Source organism: Lissotriton vulgaris, chromosome 6 (genome assembly GCF_964263255.1).
Source record: "Lissotriton vulgaris chromosome 6, aLisVul1.2, whole genome shotgun sequence".
In the NCBI taxonomy this organism is placed as follows: domain Eukaryota; kingdom Metazoa; phylum Chordata; class Amphibia; order Caudata; family Salamandridae; genus Lissotriton; species Lissotriton vulgaris.
This window is the reverse complement of record NC_141694.1, coordinates 1,847,859,420-1,847,871,586: the sequence shown is the minus strand read 5'-3', so window position 1 is coordinate 1,847,871,586 and position 12,167 is coordinate 1,847,859,420.

The window sequence follows — 12,167 nt, the reverse complement described above, 5'->3', positions numbered from 1 at the left end:
TGCCCGGGAGCTGTCATTTATCAACAATCAGGTGATACTGAGAGGACTGTGCCATTTTCTTCACACACATTAAATGCCACATTTGAGGTTCCGTGACGATCGTAAGTGGTGTTTTTGACTCGCACGAATATGGTCGAGTCTGGTATCTATGAACCGCAAATGACGAGTTTAGTGGGTGTACGCGTTTTCGCTGTGCTAGCCTAAACCGTTTGTTTGTTTCGTGGGTTTCTTCATCCGAGCCCACGGGTTCCATCTTAGATACGGCATCCATTTTGTTTCTTGCCCTCAAGTAGCCAGCGAACGGACACTGTCCGCTGCGCGACCCTGGGATTCCCAAGCTCCTGCGGAAGACACGTTTCCTTTGGAGGTGTCTTTATGATGAGGGGGATGGCCCTGTAAGGCAGATGGCCCCGCTCAAGGCTCATCTTGCCGTGCCACTCTATTGTCTTAGCTGTGCATTCATTAAGCACGTCCCCTTTGATGCCTGCAGCTCGTGTTTCCCGATACCACCCCTTTTACACCCTTTCTGATCTCCCCACTGTTTCTGTCTTCCTCTGCACCTGTTCCTGTCTCTTCCTCGATTCGTTTACTACTGATTAGAATGTACTAATGGTGGGAAGATGGGATTTTACAGTTGGGAACTACCAAACGTTTCTGTACTTATGTTCCGGGACCTGAATACATGAAAGCGACCCTTTTGCCTTTTACGATGGGAACCAAGTTGTAAACCTTTGTGCACCATGTTATCCTATGCATGAAAACTGTATAAAAAGGAGCGATCCACAGGTACAAATTGAATCAGACTCCACGAACCTACACATGCTGTACTTCTTGTGACTTCTGTGTTCCCTGCAGTAATAAACCTTGAATCTTTGACGCCGAAGGAAGTGTCCCGTGTCTCTGTCATTTGTACGCCGGAACAGGTTACCCACGAAGGTTTTAGGTGTTATCCCTGGCACCGCTGGGTCTTAGCAGAACCCAGTCCTTCAGTTGGCACCCAACGTTGGGCTGCATCTGTGGTACCGGTCCAAAGCCCGAGGATCGTGAGGAACTTCGTGTGAAATCTCTGAGGGAAGGTGCACCCTGCTTCATCGATCCTGTTGTCGAAACAAGTGGCCCGACGACTTTTCCCGCGAAGATCCCCGCCTCCTGACGGCTGCGACGGACTGCTGCCCTGACTGTAGACCTGTTTTGGCACCTGGCGTAGACCTTGGTACAGCGAGACGAAAGACGGGCCTTCCTGGTGACGCCATCGATCTTTGAGTTAAGTATTTGTGGGTCGCTCCCAGAGTCCTTTGTTGTGGGTGCTTAGTTGTTGCATGGTTCCATTGCATTTGTGGTTCTTGGTACTTTGTTCTTTGTTGTGATATTTGACGTCTGCAGTCGCCAAAAACCGAGGGTTTTGCTCCTTGTAGGGATATTGTGATCCTATAACCCTTGACGTTTGTGAAACTCGGTTAGTGTGCATGATGCCTAGCCGTAGTACTTTGTTCAGTTGTTTTAGAAGTTGTGGTGCGGATTCCCGATTGGAGGACTCGCGTCCGATACCTCCGATTGGAACTCCAACTTATGAGCTGTACAGTAAGCATGGATTAGGTCCGATTACGTTCAATGAGTGTTGGGTTCGATACACTAAGAAAGACGGTGTCCTTAGTTGGCCACCTCATGGTAGTTTCGATACTCCAATTTTAGATAACCTTGAAGCTAAGTTGTTTCAAAGAAAAGCAAGGCCGGCCATGTTTGATTCCTTTCGGTTGTGGCGTAAAGAAGCCAAGCAGAAAGAAATCAAACAGATTAAACGTAATAAGAGAGAAGGTATTGTTACTACGGTAAGAAGCGCAGAGCAGTTCCAGCGAGATAAGGAGGAAAAGGAAAAGGAAGTTTTCGATAGATTGCAGCGCATGTCTATAGATAAGTGCTATCCCGCTTTACCAGCAGATACGGATAAGAAGGAGGAGGTTACAGAGGACCCTTTAATGTCTTATCTCATGAAGTCACCACCTCCGTATGTACAGGGTACCACAGCTCCTGTGGTTCCCCCTGTCCCTGTTCCCCAACCTGTCCCTGTTCCTGTACTACCAACTGTTCCTGCTCCTCTACCTGCTTCTGTCCCTACTGCTCCTCCGCTTGTACTTCCTCATACTCCTGCTCCCGCTGCCTCTACTGTTCTGGTTTCTCCTGCTGTTCCCTCTGTTTGTGATACTTCTCTTGTTACCCCATTGGGTTACTCTACTACCCCGTCTACTGGACGTCGTGTCCCTTCTGTTGCTGCTAACTTCTTCAATTCTCTTGGACCGATTCTTGAGTCCGCTGGTTCCGATGGCCCCCAAAGGCGAAGTCAACTTCCCGGTAGTAGGGAACGTGACTGTCTATATAGTATGGCGATGGCCTGGATGAAATATTCCCTTAGGAATCCTCCACGTGTGGTGATTGACACGTTCTCTCAGTTCAATATACCGACACAGAGGTTTGTGTTTGAGGAAATGTGCAAGGTTTTGCGTGACCAAATATCAGTTGATGCATCTGAAGAAACAATGTCTGCTCTAACTAATCTTCAGCTTCAGTTTGCGAGCGGAATGGTAGTGGGTAGCAATGTTCGACGTGCTGTCGAGCAGTTATTGTCTTTTCGTCCCTCTATAATGCCTCGAGCATTGTTTGTAGAAGATATTGAAGGAGCGCTAGATGCGCCTGGTCAGTATCCCATGCGCGAAGTTCCACCAGTGTGGATGCCAGGTAACCCTGGCGCTGCTCCGCCGATCCTGCCACACTTTCAGAGAGTATGGATACATCTTCCGTGGAAACGATCGGAAGTTTTGCAGGTAAAGCAATCTTTGCCTGACCCTCGCAAAAATCCTGCAGGGTACTATAAAGAATTGTCTCAGTTAGTGGATGCTACGATAATGAATCTTGCCGACATCGATATGTTGTTTGGTAACGTAGTTCCGCAACCAGTTTGGGCGAAAATTCGTCAAGAAAATCATGCAGCAGAGTTGGGTGGTGACTGGCCTGCTCTTGTGGCAGCAGACACCCGTCAAATTGGTGGGGCTAAGCCTGAACAGCTCATTACCGATCTTCCCCAGAGAATAATAACTCTTATGAAGACACTTATGCCAGCTATGAAGGTGAATTGGGACAAGTTGTCCGCTTGCAAACAAAAGAAGGACGAGAGTGTCTCTGATTTCTTTACGAGATTTGAGGAGGCATTCATCGATCATAGTGGTCAGGATATGGGTACTGAGGGAGGTCAGAGGTTGTTTGTGGACAAATTTGTGTCTAATTTGTTACCGGACTTAAGCAATAAATTAAGAAATTCTGAGAGTGCGTGGGCTGTTTCCACTACTGCTCAAATATTGGCTACGGCCCAATATTATGAGAATAGGGAGAAAGAAGAAAATGATCGTGCTGATAAAAAGACGAAAGAGCTCAAAACGAAAGTGCTGTTGCAGCAAGCGTATCCTCCACGTTCGAATCAGAACGATTCGCAACAGCGGAATAGATCGCAGTCTCAGTCGAATAGGTCACAATCCCGAAATGACTCCTCTTCTGACAGATCTTCCTTGGGGTACAATCAGTGTGCCTATTGTAGGAACGAGGGTCATCTGAAATTCGATTGTCCAGTCTTACGTGATCGAAACAGTGGTAATTCATCTAGAGGAGGTCGTAGCGGTCCCCAACAAGCATCACGTGGTAGAGGTCGTGGTGTTCAAACTGATCGTTCCAATAATTCTTCCGATTCTAACAATTGTTTTGATCAGCGTGGATCATCACAAAGCAGATCTGCTCAGTATAATGTAGACGATTATTACATCGATCACGACATCGACGATGGTAATTACTAGGACAGCCATAGACAAAGAGAGGGAGTAGTATCAGTTCCGGTCGATCAGAGAGGGCCTTACGTCGCAGTTGCCACCTCGGGCGTCGTTGAGCCTTTTCTGTTGGACACTGGTGCAGCGAAAAGTTCCATCATTCATTCGAAACTCCCTGGCGCACCTTTGTCTGGCTTAACAAATGTTTCCGTTGGATTCTCTGGCGCCCCTGTTAGCAATCCGGTTTCGTGCCCTTTGCCACTTACAATTGGGCCTCGTGAGCTGAAAGCTCCCTTGATTTTGACTACTGGTTGTGGTGAGAATCTTTTAGGCCTGGATTTGCTGAAACGTCTGTATGCGACTTTGTATTGCTCTCCTGCGGGGGTAAAGCTTACATTGGGTGAGAAAGTTATCTCTCCTATGTACTTGTCCCTCGACAAGCTTCCACCGGAATTGAGTTCCCTTCCTGCATCTTTGTGGGCGACAGGTCCCAATGACGTGGGCCTGCTTGATATCTCCCCTTATGTTGTTCACTTGAAATCTAATGTGCGCTTGCCACGTATTCCCCAGTATCGTATCTCCCTTGACGGTGAACGTGCGTTGCTGGCAATCATCTACGATTTGATTGAGAAAGATGTCATTGAGGAGACTCGGGGAAACGTGTGCAATAGTCCTGTGCTACCCATTCTGAAGCGCACTGATCCATCTAAGCCTCCTGTTTATCGTTTTGTTATCGATTTACAGGAGGTGAATAAAATTGTGATTCCTCAGTTCCCTGTGGTGCCTGACATTACGGCTCTATTGACTCTGATTCCAGCTATTGCATCTTGGTTCTCAGTGATCGATCTGAAAAATGCGTTTTTCAGCATCCCGATTGCTGAGGAGAGTAGAGACCTTTTCGGTTTCTCTCTTGGTGGCCGCAGCTTTAGGTTTAAACGCGCTCCTCAGGGCTACTGTGAGAGTCCATCGATATACAGTCAAGCCTTGAAGAGCCAACTTGATGCGTTTGTGTTGCCGGCCGGTGCGGCCTTGATCCAATACGTCGACGACCTATTGGTGGCTGCAGACACTCAGGACATTTGCAAAATTGCTACGGTGTCGTTGTTGCAACATCTCTGTGACTTACATCACAAGGTGTCACCTTCTAAACTGCAATATTGTTGCCAAGAAGTAACCTATCTAGGTCACTTATTGTCAAAGGAGGGAAGAAGGTTGACCCCAGAGAGAATTGCAGCGATTGCTCGAATGACTGCGCCAACGACTCAGAGAGATGTGCGTGCCTTTTTAGGTATCACGTCATACTGCAGGCAATGGATTCCAAATTTTTCATTGCTAGCGAAACCATTGGTGGCTCTTACGTGCAAGGATGTTCCAACTCCTTTGCCATGGACGGAAGAATGTCAGAAAAGTTTTTCTGAACTGCGTGACGCGTTGTGTTCGGCTCCTGTGTTAGGTACCCCTGACTACAGTAAGCCGTTTACACTATACGTTCACGAGAGGGAAGGTTGTGCGTTGAGTGTCCTAACGCAACAATTCGGCGGTAAGCAGCGTCCATGTGCATATTTTTCCTCGACCTTGGACCCAGTAGCTAGAGCATCGCAGAGTTGTTTGAGAGCAACAGCGGCAGCTGCGGTGTCCATCCGACAATCTGCAGGATTGGTCATGGATAATATGCTTACGGTGATGGTTCCGCGTGCAGTTGACACTCTTTTGAATCGTACGAAAATTCAACACCTGACGAGTGCAAGGTTGTCTGGCTATGAGTTGACACTTTTGGCAAGTCACATTCAAATAAAACGTTGCAACGTCCTGAACCCGGCGACTTTGTTGCCAATCAGTATGGAATCAGACGAAGTAGCACCTCATGACTGCTACTTACGAACGGAGGAAGAAACAAAAGGTCGTGTGGACCTGAAAAATACACCATTGGAAGATCCCGATGGGACTTTGTATGTGGATGGGTCGTGTTTTAAGTTGCCGAATGGCGATGTAACGACTGCGTATGCTGTGGTGACATTGAGTACTGTTGTGGAAACTGCGAGATTGAATCAGAATTCTGCTCAGGCGGCAGAGCTGATTGCTTTGACTAGAGCGTGTGTGTTGTCGAAAGGGAAACGGGTGAATGTGTTTACCGACAGCCAATATGCTTTTGGCGTCGCACATAGTTTTGGACGATTGTGGCGAGAGAGAGGTTTTATGACGTCGCATGGCACTAAGATTCAGCATGGACAGCTTGTGAATGATCTCTTGGATGCACTTACTTTGCCTGAACAGGTGGCGATTGTTAAATGTAGTGCGCACCGAAAGGTGACAGATGATGTTGGTCGTGGAAATGCGTTTGCGGATGAGACTGCTAAGGAGACTGCCCGGAACCTTAGCACGAGAATGTATGTGACGAGTTCGGTTAGGTGGCCTACAGAGACTGGTATGTGTGAGGACACCATCGAGAGTGTGAAAGTGATTCAGAACGAGGCCACCGAGACTGAAAAGATGAAGTGGAAAGAGAGTACGGGAAAGTTGGATGCGAATGGCTGCTGGATCGATTTGTCGGAACATAAGAGATGGATGTTGCCGGATGCGTATGTGCTAGCTGTTGTGACAATGGCACACGGTTTAGCACATATCAGTGCGAAAGGTATCTGCAAGTTGTTGTCCCCTGTATGGAAGAATGACGGTATTACTAAGTGTGCTGAGAGATTGGTCAAGAATTGCATGATATGTATGATGTACAACCCTGCTAAAGGAACCCCTACACCTCCTGGCCATTTTGCTCCCCCTTCATGTCCCTTTGAGGTAATTCAGCTAGACTTCATCCATATGGAGCGATGCAATAACCTGAAATACGTTTTAGTTGTGGTTTGCGCATTCTCCCGATGGATCGAAGCCTACCCTCTCAAAGATAACACTGCTCTGTCCACTGCAAAAATCCTACTGAAGGAATACTTCCCTCGGTATGGAATGCCACGGATTGTATGGTCTGATAACGGAAGTGAGTTTGTGGGGAGTGTGATGAAGAGTGTGTGTAAGGGCCTTGGAATTACTCAAAAAAACCATAGCGCCTATCATCCCCAGTCAGCATGTTTGGTTGAAGGGTATAATGGCACCCTTAAATTGAAGTTAGCGAAGATTCAGGCTACAACTGGTCTTTCGTGGCCTGACGCTTTGCCTCTAGCTCTTCTGTCAACTAGGGCGACTGTACACTCCCGAGTAGGGCTCAGTCCCTACGAAATAGTGTTCGGCCGTCCCGAAAATGTTTGGGGGGTCCCTAGACCGAGTGTGTATTCTGATCTTGAGTACTCAATGTTGATCGATTATCTGCATGATCTGACTGCTAAACTGAGGTTAATTCACCAACAGGTCTTTGAAGCACTGCCGATGCAGACGGAGGGTCCAGGCCACCAGCTCCAGCCTGGAGACTGGGTGGTAACACGCAACTTTGGACGAAAACGTAACCTTGAACCCCGCTTTACTGGACCCTACCAAGTGCTCCTTGCCACGAGGACTGCTGTTCGATTGGAAGGACGGAAAAACTGGGTGCACGCCACTCATACTAAAAAGGTACCTATACCTTTACCGGCGGACTCGTGGGTGAGGAAGGGCATTGCTTCATCCGAAACGGAAACTGTGCAGACCTTCGTCCCTTTTAGCGACGCTCAGCCTGTTGGAGAGCCCTCAGTGCAGCAGAACGACATTGTTGAACACTTGCCATCGAAAAGCTCAAGATCTGAACAATTGACTGATCAGCAGAACTCTGTCCCACCATCGGATCAGTTGTTTGACGAACAGACACGTCCTGGGAAAAGCCGCTACTTTCTGCGATCCAATGCCAAAGACTAATAAAAGCTCTTGCTTTCCCCTTTGACATCTACGTTACCCCATTGACACCATTCAGTCTGAACACACTAGTATAATTGTGGGTTTTTGTAATATTGTGAGTTTGTTTCCACATGTGTTTTGTTTCCACAGCTAGGAGATTTTATATATATTTGTAAATAAAAAATACCTTACATCCGGGTGGACCGTAGGGCCGCGCGGGTACTTCCTTCTGGTTAGTAGGTCTTGACACTAGGTCGAAGGCCGTCGGTTCCTGGGAACTCCTGGGGATTGACTACTGCTACACAGAACGAAGTGCGTCAAAAACGTTGCGGACGGTTTTAGAGGATGGTATTCTCTAAGCTGGTGGATTTGGAAAAAGCTCAGGCTCAAAGATTCAAGTTGCAGCAAATTACTCGTACAAAATGCTTCATGTTTCAGGTGTTCCTTCTGTTCTTAACTGTGTCTTCGCTATTGGTGGGTGGGGTGTATTACATGATACAGTCGTTCTTGCCTTCTGCCTCACCTACCCCTACTTCTGAACCTAAACCTACATCCACTGTTTCTCCTCATTCCTTCCACATCCTACCTCAACACGAGCAGGTCAGACGTGCGGAATTTATGAATAATTCCTTTGTTCAGCTCCTTCATCAGCATCAGTTGGTGGTTAACACTACCAATTGTTGGGTGTGTGGGTTAATGCCACATACCACCGATAAGGGAATTCCATACTTGGTTCTTCCTTATAGTTCCCAGGGTTCAGCTCGAGCATTCCAAACAATGTTTCGAAGTGCACTAGATTCCTACCCCAATCGAGAGCCACGTCCTCCGCACTTTGGTCCCGGTCCGTATCACAAGCCTTTGGCCATAGCGATTGCTGATTTAGATAGGGATATCTATGAGCCGTCGCTCATCCCAGAGGAAGAGGTGCAAGCCTATAGGGATCTGAGTGAGGCTGAGTATAGTGCGCTCGTGGGTGAAAGACAGCTTAAAAGCTCGTCTCCAATATGGATCGTACCCCACCTTGGTAATTTTTGTCTAAAAGGTCGTGGCCGAAGCCCGAGAGCTCATCTTGGAGAGAGTGCTTGTTCCGAGACGTATGTCTTACCAATGCTCTCTTCCCCTGTGTTTCTGACTGCCAAGGGTACGTACTTTGTCTGTTATGATCATGCATATACATGGTTGCCCCTTGACTTTGCAGGCACATGTTATATTGCAAACTTGTTGCCACCGACTTTTACAGTCGCCTCCGATTACCACAAGACTCGAATTGTGAGGGGCGTGATTAGCGAAGAGGACACTGCCGGTCAAGAGGCAGGAGACTTTTTCAAAGGTTTCTTTCCGTTTTGGGGACCTATGGTCAATAGTAGGAACCTGAGACAGTTGACCCGAGTGGTGGAATCGACAGCTAATATCACTGCCAGTGCCCTTGGTAATATCACAGCAGAGCTTCAGGCGGATAGGCTTATGACGTTACAAAACCGTATGGTTTTAGACGTTGTCTTAGCAGATCGAGGTGGAGTATGTAAGGTGATCCATTCGAGCTGCTGTATTTTCATTCCAGATAACGCTCCGACTGTCTATCAAGCTATCTCAAAGTTGCATAAGATCTCTGAGTCCATACACGTGGACGTAGGGGATTGGACGCTACTTGGGTGGTTTTGGGGCCTAATGTCGACTTGGGGTTGGAAAATTCTGATGATCATCGGGGCTGTTGTAGCATTCCTGTTCACGTGTTGCCTTTGTGTGCAGTGTGGTCCTGCCTTATGTGGCCTCTGTGCTACAACGTGTATAAGACAGCCGCCTGTTACCAAAGGAACTCTGATGGATAGAATTATGTTACAGCAACATCTAGATGGTCTGATGAATATCGAGTATGATTCTGACTAGTGCTTGCCTACATGAGGGCAAAAGGAGCGTCTGAGGTTCCGTGACGATCGTAAGTGGTGTTTTTGACTCGCACGAATATGGTCGAGTCTGGTATCTATGAACCACAAATGACGAGTTTAGTGGGTGTACGCGTTTTCGCTGTGCTAGCCTAAACCGTTCGTTTGTTTAGTGGGTTTCTTCATCCGAGCCCACGGGTTCCATCTTAGATACGGCATCCATTTTGTTACTTGCCCTCAAGTAGCCAGCGAACGGACACTGTCCGCTTCGCGACCCTCGGATTCCCAAGCTCCTGCGGAAGACACGTTTCCTTTGGAGGTGTCTTTATGATGAGGGGGATGGCCCTGTAAGGCAGATGGCCCCGCTCAAGGCTCATCTTGCCGTGCCACTCTATTGTCTTAGCTGTGCATTCATTAAGCACGTCCCCTTTGATGCCTGCAGCTCGTGTTTCCCGATACCACCCCTTTTACACCCTTTCCGATCTCCCCACTGTTTCTGTCTTCCTCTGCACCTGTTCCTGTCTCTTCCTCGATTCGTTTACTACTGATTGGAATGTACTAATGGTGGGAAGATGGGCTTTTACAGTTGGGAACTACCAAACGTTTCTGTACTTATGTTCCGGGACCTGAATACATGAAAGCGACCCTTTTGGCTTTTACGATGGGAACCAAGTTGGAAACCTTTGTGCACCATGTTATCCTATGCATGAAAACTGTATAAAAAGGAGCGATCCACAGGTACAAATTGAATCAGACTCCACGAACCTACACATGCTGTACTTCTTGTGACTTCTGTGTTTCCTGCAGTAATAAACCTCGAATCTTAGACGCCGAAGGAAGTGTCCCGTGTCTCTGTCATTTGTACGCCGGAACATGTTACCCACGAAGGTTTTAGGTGTTATCCCTGGCACCGCTGGGTCTTAGCAGCACCCAGTCCTTCACATTGAGGAAATATGCTGTGAATGAGAGGGAGTTACTTGGTTGTGTGTGGCTGACAGAACTTTATTATAACTAGATGGGTGGAACCAGAGGTTCAGCTTAGAATGGACCATTCACCTCTTGCAGGGATACCTTCTCCTGAGTGAGCGCTGAAATTGAGACCACCCTTGTAAGAAACATCATTAAATATCTATCTAGGCCAACCGTTTCTCACAACTGTCCCATAAAGAACCCCAGTACTTAAATCTAAACTGTCCACATGACCTAAGAAGGGTCCATAATGCACACCACATCATACGACCCAACCACATAACACCCTTGCAATACCATCTAATGCATTTACAAACAAAAACAACAACAGGTACAACAATTTAACATTGCAAAATAATGCACTAAGTGGAAAAACATATTGGGGAACGAAACGGTTAATAAGAAAAATAAAGATGGAAGTGACTATATACATAGTGTACTCACAACGTTTATAGAAAATTCATGTAAAAGGAAATGATAAAAACAGCTATATACATTATACCCCAAAGTGCACACCAACTTGATATACTTAAGATTAGGAAGTTCTAATTTCATAGTCACTCATCCACAGTGGTCTTTTCCTGTACCATTTGGTGTTGGCATCACTCAACACTACTCCTGCCAGACATCCAGAGATGACCTAATATGGACACCAACTCCACCTTCTCCATGATCTCAGCATCTTCCTCACACCAGTATCAACAATAACCACTTACTTCTATACAACCACAATGTGAAAGGAATCCAAAAATCCAAAGGCTCCTTGCTTGGCAAAGCCAGTTTTTCAAAAACGTGTCTCTCATCGTCCACAACCCATCCTTTATCCTACATCTCTTGCCATACCACTCTTTATAATTCCACTGGGCTTGCTGTAACTTCTGGGAGACAACATATCATGAATAACTCTCTACCTTTTTCCAAACCTGTGCAGAGAAGAGACAGTTTGGAACCACCAAACCAACCTTTCAAACACACAACTTCAATTATGCCATTTGGTGAGGTACATTGAGCTCAGACAATTTCCCTCACCACTCCTTTAAGTTGTATGCAAGGCTATACTGCCTCTGCACACAGGATGTAACCAATCTATTCATCCATTCTGCAAACCCATTGCATACAAAGCTGTTTGGTGTTGTACAATACCCAAATCTTTCAAAAATGCTGTCTTTTCTGTAGCAACAAACCTAACTATCATCTTTGATCTTTGATTACTTCAGGAGCAAATTTATCCTTCAAAAAATCCATCTGTACCCGAATGCTGATCAAAACGCATGCCTTGTGGTCATCGTTATAGATGTGTAACCACCTCATATGTATCAGATGCTGTAACAACTAACAATGTCCAGTCCTAATATATGCCGAGCTACCCATGGAAGCTCTACCAGTGACAACAGAACCATCCTCACAACTTTCAATGTGTCAGTCACCCTACACAGCACCCACTTTCTCATCACCCTTGCAACATGCTTGTCCATTCTTGTACACCAGTACTGTTGCCTCACTCTAGCTTTAGCGAGGTTCCCTCTCAAAAGTACCTCATGAGCTAAATTCAAGATGTTTGCTTTACCCCCATCGGTGGAATCCATCTACTGTCTCTCCTCATTACCTCTCTTGAATTCACAATTCATCTCTTGTTTTCCAAAATTCCTTCTCATACTTACATACTCTATTAAATTCAGTCAACCTTATA